At 40.6% G+C, this 18,479-nt stretch overlaps 1 protein-coding gene across 1 annotated transcript in view; it reads right to left on the bottom strand.

The window, feature by feature from the left end:
* Positions 1-18,479, bottom strand: part of LOC136877810 (protein CEPU-1) — a 780,334-nt gene that overhangs the window by 129,171 nt on the left and 632,684 nt on the right. The gene's annotated exons all lie outside the window — the stretch shown is intronic.

Raw genomic sequence — 18,479 nt, 5'->3', positions numbered from 1 at the left:
CCCTACATATGGTTACAGTGTTGCCAGATTGCTATCTTCGACGTCGTTTTTCTGCCGGATATACTCGCAAGATGAAATTTTGTAAGATACATTTTTTCATTGCTGGCATGTGAGGAGTCGCGCTGCGACGCCCGAGTGCGCGAGTTACGCTTCACCCTGTATATGTGGATATACTACCGGTAGATGTAAGAATGTATTTAGAAAGGGGATCAGGAAATAATTCTGTTAAGTTTTCTTTGACGTTTTGATAATTCAATTTATGGAAAGATATTAATAATATTATGGTTTGTATATCCCACTAACTACATTAATGATTTTCAGAGTCGCCTATGTTCCGAACTTTTGCCCCGCATGAGTTCTTTAACTTAGCAGTTAATCTAATGACACGTGAGATCGAACCTGTCAACTGAGCTCGAGGGCCAGTAGTTTACCGCCTAAACTACTCTGCCTGGCTATTAACAAATACTCAACGTTCCAAGTTAAAGTTATTAGCTGGTGAACATCCACATGAATTGGCGCTGACCTTGATATGATACAGCACGAGTAACACACAAAATTTAATTTAGAAAAAAATTAGATTCGTGCGTCCGCCTCTGTGATGTAGTGGTTAGTGTGATTAGCTGCCACCCCCGGAGGCCTGGGTTCGATTCCAGGCTATGCAACGAAATTTTGAAAGTGGTACGAGGGCTGGAACGGGGTCCACTCAGCCTCGGGAGGTCAACTGAGTAAAGGTGGGTTCAATTCCCACCTCAGCCATTCTCGAAGTGGTTTTCCGTGGTTTCCCACTTCTCCTCCAGGCAAATGCCGGGATGGTACCTAACTTAAGGCCACGGCCGCTTCCTTTCCTCTTCCTCGTCTATCCCTTCCAATCTTCCCATCCCCCCAACAAGTCCCCTGTTCAGCATAGCAGATGAAGCCGCCTGGGATAGGTACTGGTCATCCTCCCCAGTTGTATCCACCGACCCAGTGTCTGACGCTCCAGGACACTGCCCTTGAGGCGGTAGAGGTAGGGCCCCTCGCTGAGTCCGAAGGAAAATCCAACCCTGGAGGGTAAATGGATTAAGAAGGAGAAGAAGGAATTTAGACACTTACTTTGAACCGCACATGGCAGTCTAGAGTGAAAGCAAAAGATGGTGAGGAAAATACTGTTATACAGAGTGTAACAATAAGGAATGACAATTGTTTCAGGACACATTCCTAATGTGTAGAAGAATAAAATATGTTACATGGACAAGTGTCTGGAAACTCTTTATTTTCATGTTGGAGCTCATTTTCTATACCTCTACATAGAACAGGGTTTTCCAATTAATTTTTTTTCTTTTGGCCTGAGATCCCCTCAGCATGTCACATTCAAGTCCAAGGACCCTCTAGCCACAGAACGTCATACAGAATTCAATGAACAAAAAACAATTTTGTACCGTTACCATGTTTGATTGTATTTGTTCAATTTAGGAGTAATATTTAATTTCCTTTAAATTTAAATTTAACTTCGTTTACATACAAATACTTTTAATATGCATAGAAATTACAAAAAAGTGTGACACTAAGCTAATAATTACAACGGTCTGGATCTGGAAACTTATTAGAGAAAATTCACTTGGCACGCTTGTGGGATCAAGAGGAAGGATGACCGGGCGAGTTGGCCGTGCGGTTACGGACGCGCGCCTGTGAGTTTGCATCCGGGAGATAGTGGGTTCGAATCCCACTATCGGCAGCTCTGAGGATGGTTTCCCGTGGTTTCCCATTTTCACACCAGGCAAATGCTTGGGCTGTACCTTAATTAAGGCCATTATCAAATCTTCGCCATAAAACCTATCTGTGTCGGTGTGACGTTAAGCCACTCGCAAAAGAAAAGGGACGGATGATACTGTTTTCCAAACACCAAGCGATTTGCAAAGCACTCTACATTAGTTTCGTTTCTGTACTTCGTTTTCATGTGTGTGAGAGCAGAGAAGGTCCACTCACACAGGCATGTTTTCAGGAAAGACAGTAAACGAAGTATTGCGTATCTAGAAATTGTAGCTTATAGGAGAAGTCACGAACCTAAATCTCGATCAGAGATGTGGAGTTGTGATACAAGGTCTTCACAAGATACTGAAACCTTGTCCCATATATCGGCCTGTATTTGAGTTACATAACAGCGAAGACTTCCTAAATTTAGAATAATGTCTTATAAATTTTGCGTGAAGGCCTACACTAAAATTTTGCTCTCACATTATTCTTGCAGACTCCTCGGATTATCGTCGCGGCCCCGCGGGGTTCTGCGGACCAGAGTTTGGGAATGACTTAGTACATTAATCACACACTGGAACAGAACGTATCAGCATACCACATGAAACTCTTTCTTACACGGCATGATCAATATGGCCTCAGTTAGCGTACATTAGACACATGCATCAACTCACCGTCGCATTGCATCCCAGATCCACTGATAACGGGTTGATGCAGCTATTAATGCTAACGGAGGGCATTCTGAACATTTCATAGGCTATAAAAAATAGTTTCATGTTGAATGCTGGTACGCTCAGTTCCTGTATATTTCTCATGATTAATGTGCCCTGTAGAAGTTGCAGAAAATAGTCGTAACATAGAAATAAAACATTTTCGAACCCACGTTACTTTCGGCTTATAGGTGTGAGGAATGCGTCCTACAAGTTTGACCTATCTTATTGTTACACCCTGTACGCCAAACCCATTAGCGCCCACTGATACCATATGGTATCAGGAGACAGTAGAAGTGTTACTGAGCTGGTACTGGCTTGAGTCGCAAGAGGGGTTTAGTTGGAGCTTTATACGTTCTTTGGCTTGAAGTGACGCATGCGCCTGAAGAAGCTTCCGACACTTACGAGTGGTTTGTTGGTGGGAGCGCTTGCATGAATTCAGGTGTGATTCTCTGGAGTGAAAATCATGGACGTTCGATATGTGTAAGTATAATATTGCCCTTATTATCTATTATTCCTTTCTAATCAGTATATTATAACATTGACGATGAATCAATGAAACCTTCTGTAATATTTTAATTTCAACAATGTTATTTGTGACAACACAGCAATGCCTCTAAGTGCGTGATACCATATGGTATCACTGGGCGTTTATGATATTAAGCCGTTGATACAGTAATTTTTAAAATATGATATCGTACATTCGAAGGTTACTTATGTGCTAAATGTAGTTGATTACATATTTGTTTATCTTTTATTATTCTAGGGGTGGACTGACCTTATCAGAAGTGATGGATATATTTGAAGCAGACGATGAGTTCGGACATCAGACTGAGGATATTTTCATTGAACCACCAGATGGTAATGTTGACTCAGATGACGATTCAGCCAATGAAGATGAGGGAGGAATGGTTCATAACCTAACTGTACGTCAGCTGCGTGCTGCAGCTGAAATACGCTTGGCAAACAACGAACGTATTGGAGGAGATTATGAACCCCTTGAAATTTCCTCTAGTACTTTCTCACCATCCATGCAGGCTACGGAGAAAAATCAACAACAGCAGCAGCAGCAGCGACAACAATAACAACAACAACCTGAAAAACAAGCTCCTGAGTGGATTCTAGAAAGATTAGCCAACCTAGCTATTTACGAATGGATTGACGGTGACTTAGAACGTGTTGATGTTCCCTGTCCTCCTCCTGACTACACAACCTATTCAAATATGTCCTGTGTTCATTTATTTGAATTGCTTTTTGATGATGAAACACTAGAATACCTTGCTGAAGAGTGTAAGCGTTATGCACAGTACCAAAATGAAACCAACCCTGAAATAACAGTGCCAGAACTGCGATGCTTCTTTGCTATTTTGTTTCTAAGTGGGTACAATCCTTTGCCTTCAAAGAGAATGTACTGGGAAGCTAGTGAATATGTTAACAATGTCCTTGTCAGCAATTTAGTGAGGAGAAATCTCTTTCTTCAGATTCAGAAATTTCTCCACTGTGCGGACAACACAAAACCAAATGTTGAAGACAAAATGTGGAAGATGCGACTGCTGATGGACAGAATAAAGAAAAAATGCCCAACTAATTTTGTTCCAACTGTGTCATTGTCGTATGATGAATCAATGATTAGGATGTAAACAATTTACACGCGGTAAACCGATAAGGTTTGGCTACAAAATGTGGTGCCTAAACACAAGTGATGGATATTTGATAGACTTTGACCTGTATCAGGGCAAAAACTAGTGTGTTGACAGTGACTATGACAGACTATTTGGTAAAGCTGCATCTCCGTTAGTGCTTATGCTGGATGAACTGCCCAATAAACTTATTCCGTACAACATTCATATGGACAATTTATTCACAGGAATAAATCTATTCATTTATCTCAGGCATTTAGGATACGGCGCAACTGGTACAATAACAGAAAATCGCATACCCAAGTCATGCCCCTTGCCAGACAAGAAAGCTTTCTCTAAAGAGCCCCGCGGGAAGTTTCATCACAATATTGAACGCAACAATGGTATTGCTTTTGTACGATGGAAGGATAATGCTATTGTCACCATTGTCTCTAACAGTACTGGAGTGGCTCCAGTAAGAAATGTGAAGAAATATTCCCGGAAAGACAAGAAAAATGTTATGGTTCCTCGTCCGGCCTGTATCGCAAAATATAACCCTGGTATGGGAGGAACAGACATAATGGACCAGGGTATTGGTCAATACCGTGTCAGTATTCGTGAAAAAAAAAATGGTACTGCCCTATTTTTACTTGGCTGTTTGATATCGCCATTGTGAACGCATGGTTCCTTTACCGCAAGAATCGCAAGGGCACATCACAACTTGACTTCCGTAGAGAAGTTGTTCATGTGTATCTGAAACGCTATGGTGTCCCACAAAAGATTCCTGGGAGAGTAAGTGTTGCCTGAAATACAATGCCAGCTTTGAGATTTGATGGACTGAATCACCTTTGTTGCAAACTGCAATAGGAGAAGATGAAGGGCGCAAGTCATTCGGCAGAACAATGATTATGAAGTGTAATGTAGGCTTATGCGTGACATGTTTTGCTACATACCATACTCAGTGAGTTGTGTCAACAGGTTGGAACAATATTAACTATTTATTGTACCATGTACAATGATAGCAGTGTAACCGTCCAGTGATAAAGTATGGTATCAGCTATTATCTCGTAAAATAAATTCTTGTTTGAAAATATTGTGTTATTTTCCCAATTCGTATATCTAACCATCACAAATTAACGAAAATATCATTAAAGTAGGAATTCTTTTGGGAGCTAATGGGTTAAGTAACAGTTGGAAAATGTAGAATTAGTCCCTTTAATGAAATGAAATGGCGTATGGCTTTTAATGCCGGGAGTGTCCGAGGACATGTTTGGCTCGCCAGGTGCAGGTCTTATGATTTGACACCCCTAGACGACCTGCGCTTCATGATTAGGATGAAATGCTGATGAAGAAGACACACACACCCAGTCCCCGTGCCAGCGAAATTAACCAATGATGGTTAAAAATACCCGACCTTGCCAGGAATCGAACCTGGAGCCCCTGTGACCAAACGCCAGCATGCTAACCATTTAGCCATGGTGCCAGGCAGTCATTTTAAAATCTTTTACTACTACCATGAGTTACTATTGATATAAATAATAAAAGAATTACGCCTTTACTGGCGAAACCTGGTATTTTCAGTGAACTACGTGCTCTGATGTGGGCTAAAACAACCTTTTTACTTCCATTGACCTGTCTCAGTCTTATTGTTGGCTTTGACAATAATCCTTATGGAGTTAATTCCTGTTATGAATGGTGTAATAATAATAATAATAATAACTTCGTGTGGCTATTTCTAACTGAGTGCAGCCCTTGCAAGGTAGACCCTCCGATGAGGGTGGACGGCATCTGCCATGTGTAGGTAACTGCGTGTTATTGTGGTTGACGATAGTGTTATGTGTGGTGTGTGAATTGCAGGGATGTTGGGGACAGCACAAACACCCAGCCCTCGAGCCATCGGAATTAACCAATGAAGGTTAAAATCTCCGACCCAGCGGGAAATCGAAGCCGGGGACCCTCTGAACCAAAGGCCAGTGCGCTGACCATTCAGCCAACGAGTCGGACTGTTATGAATGGAGCGAAAATGTCACTCATAGGGTCATTTGATGCATGCGTTATTTCAGAGGGCTTCGCAAACTGATATGTAACAGCAACTTCTGGCCCAGTGATGAAAGAAACAGGAAACTACCTAACTCCTGATTTCCCTAATATGGGCCTGCCTATTCAGTGACGCGTAGGTCGTCTATGACAGCTAATGGCGGAGCTGTTGAGGATCAAACCAGCCTTCGGGTTGAATAATCAACATACAACAAAATAATTAATGAAAAATGAAACCTACAACCTGTTTTCCAGTCAATGTCCGGGTCAGAGATGGGATGAATGAAGCCCACAACTTGCGGCGAATATAGGAATTGTGCCAGCTCTCGAGGCCTGTCGCACTCCTCTGGGGCAATGATTAATGATTGACAGATGAAATGAAATGATAGTGGAGAGTGTTGCTGGAATGAAAGATGACAGGGAAAACCGGAGTACCAGGAGAAAATCCTGTCCCGCCTCCGCTTTTTCCAGCACAAATCTCACATGGAGTGACCGGGATTTCAACCACGGTATCCAGCGGTGACAGGCCGGTACGGTGCCTCCTGAGCCACGGATACTCTCAACAAAAGAAATAATAATAATAATAATAATAATAATAATAATAATAATAATAATAATAATAATAATAATAATAATAATAATAATAATAATCATTCAGTGGTGAGTTACGTGTCCAATCCGCCGCCCATTAACCTAAGATAACACGAGATGTGATTTAAAGATTACATTCAAAACTGATAAATGGTCATTATCAACTCGTCAAAATAGTCCCACTTTACTTTTTGGCTGAATGGTCAGAGTAAAAGACTTTAGTTCAGAGGGTTCTGGGTTCGTTTCTCGGACAGGTCTGCGTCTGATTAATTCTTTCTGAGGGCCGATGACCTAAATATTAGGCACCTTTAAACAACAAGCATCAACATCATCATCTTCATCGTCATCAATTCTTCTGGTTCCGGGAGAGGGTGTTTGAGATTTTACCAACACTGCCCTTTTCATACTCATACAGTACACCATACTACCAATTATAACAGACGCAGGCATTAGTAATTATATCCCTCCATACAGGGCTGTCGTCGGGAACGGCATCCCACCGTGAAACAGGACCAAATCCACATGTGTGACACAGCTCGTACCCGCTACCCCATAGGTCTTGGAAAAGTGGTAGAAGAAGAAGAATACCAACTAGTCAAAAAACGATCCCAGTAACCCCCACAAATTAAGTTCATAATCACGTGATTTCATGGAATATTTTATCTGGCAAATAGGGAATCTTCTACCTGGGCGACTGCCCTAAATGCACATCTACATTGGATTATTTATTTATTTATTTATTTATTTATTTATTTATTTATTTATTTATTTATTTATTTATTTATTTATTTATTTATTTATTTATTTATTTATGGCATATGAATTCATATATCGGCCAAGATTGTACAGACCTCTCCAGACAACCCAATAGCCTTTACGCAGATGAGCTCAGTAGAAAATTCTGATATCTGGTTTGATTTCTGAAGGAGGTGTATTAGCCGAGTGGCATCGCCGCTGGCTTTTCATCAAGGCGGTCGTGGCTAGCATCCTGGCCAATGCTTGTTAGTTTTACGATATATAACCTAATATTCCAGTTGTTCGGATTCCACATAAAACCGGCAGTCCTATGACAATGATCTCTCACGTAAATCCAGAAGCTTATTTTTTTGTTTCTTGGAACTGCTTTTCCTGGCAAGACTTAGTAATTGAGTGGCTTGTGTAGTATAAACTGAAGGGATTCACTTAGTGGGGACAGGAATTTCCACCCAATTTGTGCACAGGAAACAGGTATATAAGACAATGGCCCTGTATGCTGACGACGGCCTAGCTTGCAGATGCCGCTATTATTGATTTTCCCATTGTTAGGCCGCACATTGCTTCCTCATCATTGCTTGCTACATTACAACGAGTGTTTGTCGGGAAAAAGTGAACATCATATATTTTTATTATATAGCAATTTTAGGAGAAAAATACCTTTGTTAAATCTAAAAGAAATCGTGCTTGAGTAGAGTACTTGCTGTTCGATGTTCAATAAATGTCCAAGTTGTTCGCAATTATTAAAAAAAAAGGCCAGGTTATCAAGTGATAGGGAATCCGCCACATTGGTGACAGCTTTAATTCAAGACTAGTGGTGAATGACTGACACTTGAAACTCAGATTTGGAGAAAGGGCAGAGAAGGGAGTAAATATTTAAAATAGAGATTTATTTATTTATTTATTTATTTATTTATTTATTTATTTATTTATTTATTTATTTATTTATTTATTTATTTATTTATTTATTTATTTATTTATTTATTTATTTATTTATTTTACAATTGGCTTTACGTCGCAACGCCACAGATAGGTTTTATGGCGACGATGGGATAGGAAAAGAGTAGGAAGGAAGTGGCCATGGCCTTAATTTAAGTACAGCCCCAGCATTTGCCTGGTGTGAAAATGAGAAACGGAAAACGATCTTCAGAACTGCCGACATTGGCGTTCGAACCCACTATTTCCCGGATGCAAGCTCACAGCTGCGCGCCCCTAACCGCACAACCAACTCGCACGGTAAAATATACAAATTAAAAAAATGGAACAACTGTATTACATTCTTCGCTCAGATCTGCCTAGGTAGTTATTTCATATGCCCGGGTGTGCACAATTAAAGTTATGGTATTCAGCGCGGTACAGCATGGGCTGTAATGATCGTAAGAGTCTGAAATTTCTTATATATGGTAACTAAGTAATTTATTTATTTCGTGTCAGATTGTTGAGAAACTTAAAAATATAAATAAGGTATTATATACAAATAAAACAGAATACATTTTATGTCACAAAACATGTTTCACACAATGTCTGCCCAGAAATGGGCAACAGAAATTCCCTCTTCAGTGGCTTCGTTGTGTCATACAGGTGTTGGGTAGTTTGTTGCTCCCCACAATCGCAGAAGTCTGACTGATCATTCAGATAACCTCATTTTTTATGTTATCCTTGGATTTACCTACTCCATTCCTCAAACGATTCAGTGAATTATGCCACAAAAATTAGTAGTTCAAAGTTTTGCCACCAGGTGAAAATATGGCGCTCTAAAAGCAATAGTAGGATTCACAGAAAAAAGGCAGAAAAGATCAAACACATGATAACGTGGTTCTGGGAGGTTTATTAGAATTTATGGTTACAAACACTGTTCAATATGGTCTTCGAACTTGGCAACATACTGCATCTGTAACACGGTATGGTCGACAGTTGCCCGCAGCATATCGGGAGGAATCAGAGCGACATGTCGACGTATGCTAGCCTTTAGATCAGGCAGAGACCGGATATGTCCCTGGTAGACACGATCTTTCTAATAATCCCACAACCAGACGTCACATGGATTTAGGTCGGCGGGCCTCGAAGGCCACGCACCTGGAAAATGCCTAGAGATAATGTGGTCGTTATTGAAGGTTTCTCAAAGCAATTCTTTCAACTGACGAGCGATATGTTGTGTTGCCCTATCTTCCATGAAAATAACGATGTGGTCACAGTTGCGTTCCTGAAAGATGGAAACACGCGTTGCACTAGGAGGTCCCTATAACTGTACAAATAACAGGCCCACGAGGAGTCATCTCCTCCAAAAACACGGATCGAGAATGAAGGAGCTTTTAAAACTACACCAAACAGTCATGTAAGCTGAATGCAATGGTTGTTACTGCACAACGTTTGGAGGAGTCGAGCCCCATATGCGACAGTTCTGTGCATTCACTGCACCCTCGTCTCGTCACTGCGTCTCGTCAGTCGACAGAATATTTCCCTGTCATGTGTTGTCCACTTCCACGTCCGCCAGAAACGGAAAGGCAAAGTCACGGCGTTGTGCAATATCTTGGGGTTTCAATTTGTGAACAGTATTAAGTTTGTAGGGATATCAGTGAAAAATGCTTCGTAAAATCTTGTGAGCAGTTGACCGGGGTAGCGACAATTTACGTGACACAGCTTGAGCACTGGTTAGAGAATTGGGAGATTGTGCTGTACGGTCTGCTACAGCTACAGCAACTTCATCAACAACATCCATGGGGATGGACCACCGTCCTCTCCCTGGTGGGACACCTAATTCACCTGTTTCCTCGAATTTCATAAGCATTTCCTTCAGCCCATTACTTGTAATAGGGGCTGTCTGGCCGAGGCGGTAAAGGCGTGCTCGGTTCTCCCGGAAGGGCGTGGGTTCGAATCCCCGTCAGGAAGTCGTAAAATTTAAGAAACGAGATTTCCACTTTCGGAGGTGCACATGGCCTTCAAGTTCACTCAGCCTACGCCAAAAATGAGTACCAGGTTAATTCATGGGAGCAAAGGCGGCCGGGCGTAGTGCTAACCACTCTACCCCATGAAGTGCCGAGGTTACGAATGGTGGAAGCCTTTACCTTCCACCCCTCCAAGGGCCTTCATGGCCTGTACGATGATGACTTTGCTTTGCATTACTTGTCATTGGACCTCATCTCCGCTGTTTCTGTCGGCGATATTCCCGCAATGCAGCGTTGTTATTGCTGCCATCGTGATAAAAGCACTTCACTAGCAGTGCACGGTCTCCCTTCCCAACAGTTATTAAATTTCACACGGAAAAGTTCAACGTTCTTACGTTACAATGAAGATTCACTTCAAAAACGAATCAACTTGCGTCACCAAGCAACAACCAAGGAACTGACACAACGCAATTCTACCGGAAGAATGTTTTGACGTAAGAGTTACGGAATATTACACGTTCTGACCGCTTAGAGCGCCATATTTTCACGTGTGGCAAAACATGGAACTAATAATTTTTGTAGCATAATTCGCGAGTGCACTGCTTAGTTAGCATATCTACGAAATTTCAGACTCCTACGATCATTTCATCCTGTGCTGAATACCGTTACTTTAATTGTGGACACCCGGTAGGCCTACATTATTTTATTTCATTTTTTCGTTTTACGTCACATCGACACAGATAAGTCTTATGAGGACGATGGTTTAGGAAAGTACAAGGAGGAGAAGGAAGCGCCCGAGGCCTTAATTAAGGTACAATTTCGGCTGTGCGTTTGCCTGGTGTGAAAAAAGGAAATCATTGAAAACATTCTTCAGGGATTCCGACAGTGGAGTTCGAACCCAATATCTCCCGACTGTAAGCTAAAAGCTACGTGATCCTAACCGCTCAGCCACTCGCTCGGTTATCTCTGCTCCATTTTAGCTTAAACCATTTTTAGTTGCCTCGAGAGAGAGAGAGAGAAGTAGCCTATATCAGTCACCTTAAGAATTTTGTGCATGGGTTCGATTCGGGAGATGATGGGATCGAATCCCACCGTCGGCAGCCCTGAAGATGGTTTTCCGTGGTTTGCCAGTCTCACACCAGGCAAATGCTGCTGGGGCTGTACCGCAATTAAGGTCACGACCTCTACTTTCCCAATCATAGCCCATTCCCATCTTTGCTTTGCCGAAAAACCTTCAATGTGTTCGTGCAACGTTAGGCCACTAGCGAAAGAAAGAAAAAAATTAACGATTATTGTCATGTATTCGAAACGTAAGCAATTTTTATTCATCATCCCGTCAGCGGTTACAGGAGACCACTAGGGTCCAGAAAATTAAAAGTAATTGCAGAGTGGATATGTTAAAGGTTCTAAGTGCCATTAGAAAAAACGGGAGACTAAAACACCTAAACTTATACATTTCAGTATTAAATATCCATTAATGGATACTTCATGAAACAGAACCCACTTTCTTATAATTACTGGTACAGAATTATATATTTTAATGTTAGTCTAAATAGAATTAACCATATTTATAGGGAAGTTCTAAGTCCCTTATTTTAGTTCCGAAACGTTCCGTTTAACACGGCGTGTTTTCAAGCCGCTCTAAGTACCAAATAATAATTACGAAAAAGAAGGCTAAATGGAATGAGAAAAACAGCGAAAGTAAAATAAAATAACACAGATACAACCCAGTTTTGACAAACTCTGATTACTATTCGGTGACTATTCGTCACAGATAAGTGAGGTACACTATCTTTTTGTGTTGTTCCTCCCTCAGTGAATTTTCACCCTTATTCCATTTTCTTAAAATGACATAAATCATTTAAATTTTCCTGCGATATAAGGTAACACAGTAAGAAACCAGCGAAAGTAAACACTCTAATACGATACCGATTGGTTACCAGCTGCAGCTCTGGCGGGAAGTATTCCTTTCAGCTGATGGCACATCTTAGGATGCCGTCTTCCTACGAAAGAAAGTTGGCGATCCAACTGATCATGATAACTTGCGAAACATCCACTCGAAAGATTTCTATGGAAGTTTGTCCATACCACTGGTGCAGGTCTTTAAGCCAGGAATTTCTCCGTCTCCACACATACTGTTTTCCTTCAATTTCCCCTCGATAACATATAAATATCATAATAATGCAGGGAGCTGGAATCGAACCCGCCAACGTGGGCTCTGAAGGCTAATGCTCAACTATTTGAGCCCATCAGCCTGGCATATGAAAGTGCATACATGATTGTAAGATAGTAAAAACTTACATATTCTGTAACTCGAATGTTGTACAATATTAACTATGCAACACTGCATTTAATGTTTGTGTGTTATTGTTCCTTAACGTAGGCCTACTACAGTCCAGCCCTAGTGCGTTGACCATAGGCAGTAGGAGCTGTATGAACCCTCTCCTGGATTGTCATTAGACAGGTGTTAAGTGCAATGACTATTCTTTGATTCTACAAACAGTCAGTAGAATGTTCTCAAGCAATAACTGTTGTTCAAAACATTGTGGAAGAAAATAATCTTAAGGGTGAAAAACATGTTCCACTACTGTAAGTATTCTGTCTTTAACGACTTGCTATAACAAGTGTTGTAATTAAAATGACAAAATACTTCCGAGTTTTTATATAAATGGAACCATTGAAAGTAATGTTATTCAATTACGTGTAATCCTCAAAGGCGGGAATAATGTCGATATGTCGATAACTCGAAATAAAATTTAGCTCCCTAGGTGATTCGATATATCGAGGTGTAACTGTTCGCAGTCGATGAAATTAAATTATGGTTCCTTCGGCCAAGCTGATATTTGGTCATTCTAACGTGTATATACAAATAAGATCCGCCTCTGTGGTATAGTGGTTAGTGTGATAAGCTGCCACTCCCGGGGGCCTGGGTTCGATTCCCGGCTTTGCCACGAAATTTGAAAAGTTGTACGAGGGATGGAACGGGATCCACTCAGTCTTGGGAGGTCAACTGAGTAGAGGGGGAGTCAATTCCCACAGCAGTCATCCTCGAAGTGGTTTTCTGTGGTTCCCCACTTCTCCTCCAGGCAAATGCAGGGATGGTACGTAACTTAAGGCCACGGTCCCTTTCTTCCTTCCCTCTTCCTTGTCTAATCCTTCCAATATTCCCATTCCCCCACAACAGCAGGTGAGGACGCCTGGGCGAGGCATTAGACCTCCTGTCCAGTTGTATCTCCCAGGCCCAAAGTCTCACGCTCCAGGACACTGCTCTTGAGGCGGCAGAGTTTGGACTCCTCGCTGAGTCTGAGGGAAAAACCAGACCTGGAGAGTAAACGTATAAAGAAAGAAAGAAAAGAAAGAAAGAAAGAAAGAAAGAAAGAAAGAAATAGACAGAAATAATATGAATCATGCACGGAACTAAGAAAAATAAATATTTGCAATCGATGGAATTAAATTATGGTTCCCTTCTAGAGAGTCAATTTTTGGTAATTCTATGAGTCTCTACAATGAATTTCTGCATACCAAAATATGTTTATCTTCTCAGACACGAATTTTTATAAATGTGTAGCCCAGTCATCTGCTTAAGACAGAAATGCAACAGTTTATTGCCGGATAGAATGGAATCTGAGTGAAAGAAAGAAAGAAATTGAGAATATGATACTGCACGACGGAGATCGGGAGGGGTTGAAGATGCATAATGATAAGGGTGAAGGGGAAATTCTGTGGCGTGGTTGCATAAACAAGGCGTAATGAGGGCTGAGAGAGAGAGAGAGAGAGAGAGAGAGATAAAGAGGAAGGGAATTGAGGGTAACGGAACGGAGACATAATGGTAGGCAAATGATGGGAGGAAGTAGAAAGACGAAGGATGGGTCGGAAGGAGACTGAGTGCTGCCTTGGGAATTACAGTCAGAGGAAAGAAAAAATAAACGCACGCACGACCCCTATGGAAGGAAAAGGGGAATAGACGAAAAAAATGAAAATGTGTTAGTTGTCATTCTGAATAAGATTTGAGGGAATATTTCAAGTTTACTTTCAGATGTGTTGTTGTGAGACCAAAACGTAATACATACGAATATTTTTACGTTCTGTTTTGTGCATATTAGGTCATTTTAACTCGCTTTTTCTTTCCCGCGAGTAATATTGCATAGGGTGGTTGGGAGATGAGAGGGAACCGGTAACAAAGAGACAACAGATAGGTTTAGAGAAGGAGAGGAAAGATGAGGGTAAGGGAACAATAGGAAAAGAGACGTGCACATTGTTTACACGCTGTAAAGATAATCCCTTAATGAAACTCAGCATGTCGACTCCACGCATATCAAACTGTTATACCCTACCGCTTGTTTTAGATATGAAGACATCCAAACAACCAGCATTACAAAAAGAAACGTTAAAAGTGAAATTGCGAACTGTATGTGATGTCTACTGATTGTATTACACGTACGACAGCAAAGCCACCTCCGCACAGACCACAAAGGCCCCTGGAGGAGTGGCAGATATAGTTCGGTACTAAGTGGAATATAGTGGTTAGCTCTATGTTCGGCACCTTTGCCGCCAGGAATTAACCTGAAACTCATTTTTTGGCGTCGGCTGAATGAACCTCAGAGTCATGTACCACTCCAGAAGTAGAAATATTTATTACAATTTGCTTTCCGTCGCTCCGACACAGATAGGTTTTATAGCGACGATGGGATAGGAAAGGGCTAGGAGTGGAAAGGGAGTGGCCGTGGCCTAAGTTAAGGTACAGCCCTAGCATTTGCCTGGCGTGAAAATGGGAAACCACGGAAAATCATCTTCAGGGCTGCCGACAGTGGGGTTCGAACCCACTATCTTCCGGATGTAAGCTCACAGCTGCGCGGCCATAACCGCACGGCCAACTCGCCCGGTAGAAATATTTATTTGCCCAAACCCAAACCCCATTGGCGCAACAGCTCCGAAGGGTCATGACCTTTACCAAGCGACCGCGGCTCATCTCGAAGGCCTGCAGATTATGAGGTGTCGTGTGGTCAGCACAATGAATCGTCTCGGCCGTTATTATTGGCTTTCTAGACTGGGGCCGCCATCTCAGCGTCAGACAGCTCCTGAATTGTAATCACGTAGTCTGAGTGGACGACGAACCAGACCTCAGATCCAGGTAAAACTCTCTGACCTGACCGGAAATCGAACCCGGGACCTTCTGGCAAGAGACAGGCACGTTATCCCGGCGAAATATTTCTTTAGTTTCTTAAAGGTTTCTATTTTCTGAGAGGGAATCATAAACACGTTGTTCCAGGTGAACCGATCACCATTATCACCTCAGGTAGGCAGCACTTGTATCAAACACATACAAGTATTTTTACTCAAAAACATCGAATAATTTTGTAGGCCCACTCTTCATTGTTAGTGGCGAATGCATGAAATTATTACCAATCACTTTATATCTAGGTAAACGTGGAGTAACTGCTAATTGAAATTTCAAATTGCTAATAACTATTTGCAATAGCCGAGGAACGGAAAGGTAAAATGGGTGTCTTCCAGATAATTTATTATGTCAAACATTAGATTTAGTGTCCGGCTCCTTGGCTAAATGGTTAGCATGCTGATCTTTTGTTCAAGAGGTCCCGCGTTAAATTCTTGGTCGGGTCGGGGATTTTAACTTTCATTAGGTAATTCCTCGGGGGCCGGTGTTATGCCGTCTTCAGCATTAGCATTCATCGTATATAGGGTCGAATCGTCCAGATGCGCGGGTTGCCTATACAGCGTAAAATATCGAAAGAACTGCTCCAGGCCTCCTCGGATGCCACACGCCATTATTATTATTATTATTATTATTATTATTATTATTATTATTATTATTATTATTATTATTATTATTATTTAGTACAACAATTTTATCTGATACGTGATATAATTTTTCTACCACGAAATAATAGCGGCAGAAATATAAACACAGCGATTTAGAAGGGACACAGTTAAACAGACGGTAGTTACCGTAGAATTTTTAACGCTTGAAAGTAGAACCAAGACCAACTACAATATATCAGACCTTAACCGACCTATCGAAACTGTCCATGATGGCGGCAGCTGGAGTGCTATCATGAGTTTGTTTTGATTTGTGTAAGCCGTGTTGTTACCAAATATTTATGGAAATTTGAATATTATTAATCGTACATGATACTTATTTATGGTCTTAAGAAGATTATAGATTCTCTTTCAGTGCTGTAAGAAGCTGTTTGTTCTCAAACAGCTTATTTATTCAAACAATATCGGTGGTGATTAGGTTAATTTTGATTCTACTTTCTTTATTTTTAGTTACCTATGCAATATGTTTATAGTTCAATGTGCTGTGTGCCTGGATGTAAGTAAGAGCTGAGTGTTCCCGTTTCCAATAGACCTAGTATTAAGGCAAAATTGGGTTAAGAGCATTCGTAAGGAAAACTTCGAAACGAATCATAGGACTAATAATGTTGTGTGCATTAATGATTTTATCATTTTTGAAATCAAATGTATTCTGAGGGAAGACATACACCTATAGAAGGTGGTGATCTAATTCCAGTGCCGCGCAAAATTCCGAAGTTAAAAGTAATGATGCCTATCCTAGAATTTACCCTATCAGCCAACGTACCTTACTACAAATAAAATTAAATCAGTCCCAGAAATATCCTGAAAATCTTGATCACGATTTATGATTTAGAGACTAAATTAATCTTAAACGGTGGTGCAAGAATGATGTAACTTAATTAATTTTCAAAGTTTTACAGTGAACGTGCGTAAACTAAACCTAACCCCATTTCCCGTCAGTTAACGTGAGGATTATGTTCTTTTTTATATAAAATACAATTATGCCATCAATTCTGATGAGTTTTAAGGTGACGAGTGCTTTAGACGGTCAAGTTTATCATACAAATATCGCTTGTACCTACTCAACAATACAGGTGGATTTTGGAGGGTTGAAATTTTGTTAGGGAAATTTGTTTGCTTGTTTTACATAATGGGCTGTGGTTAATGGTGGTGTTACATAGTATTTCATGTTTTGTTGACATCTATATATTGTATTTGCTGACCGGAGTTTTCATATGTGAAATATTTTTATACTCTGTGTTTCAACCTGACGTTGATACAATAATTCTCCCTTCCCCGCTGAAATTTCATTTATACTTACAATACGCGATAACGCTACTTATGGTGTTTAATTATTCATATTTTGAGTTAGTGAGTTGCATTTCATGAGGTTCGACTTGTGATTTTTCTTTAGGTGACTCGGAATAAACATGCATAACCTTTCCCTCAACCTCTCATATCGCACGCCGATGTCCGCCATGTTTTTTCTGCATTAGGGTCTGATGTAATTGTAGTTGGTCTTGGTAGAACACATGTTGACATTTCAAGATCTCTGGTGGCACACTCACTGCTTACTCGAAAAAATTGTCTAATCTTAGAAAGTTTCCTGCACTCAGTAGAAAAGGCCTCGCATATTATTATTATTATTATTATTATTATTATTATTATTATTATTATTATTATTATTATTATTATTATTATTATTAAACAGTTTAAAAGTAAGAAAGTTAAATTCATTTATTGAGTTTAAGAGAATGGAGTGTTAACCCTTAAGCTTCGCAATTTATTATTGAGCCATTCAAATAATACGATTATGAGGCAAAACATGAATATTTTCAAATCAGGCCTTTTATGTGTTATGCAAGTTCCAGCAGGAAATAGGAACTCGTTAAAGTAAATAATGCCCATTCTTGGACATTAAAAATGTTTATTGTTGGCTTATTATGTGTCAAAGGTACTCAGTAACATACACTCGTAAATAAAGAACTTGCGCATCGCTTACAAACAATAACACTCTAAAACAGCAGAGGAAATGCGTGGGCTTAACAGCCAATTAATCTCCTCTAGCAAGCGACCTGGTAACAAAGTTTTCGCCAAAGTACTGCTTTTCTGCTTCAGAAGTGTAATAACATACTAAACTATGACGTAATTCCTCTGAAGTGGACTAAAGACGAATACGTACATACATACATTGCATACATACATATTACTTCTAGACTGTTATACCTTTCAGCGTTCAGTCTACAAGCCTCTGTAAACTTCCTAAATGCGACTACAATCATCTGTTTGTAACTAGACCTTCAGCCTCATTTAGTTCTATACCTCTTATCGTTAAA

Source organism: Anabrus simplex, chromosome 7, assembly GCF_040414725.1.
Source record: "Anabrus simplex isolate iqAnaSimp1 chromosome 7, ASM4041472v1, whole genome shotgun sequence".
Taxonomy (NCBI): Eukaryota; Metazoa; Arthropoda; class Insecta; order Orthoptera; family Tettigoniidae; genus Anabrus; species Anabrus simplex.
The sequence above is the reverse complement of the archived record's forward strand: the minus strand, read 5'-3'. Positions and strand labels throughout refer to the sequence as shown.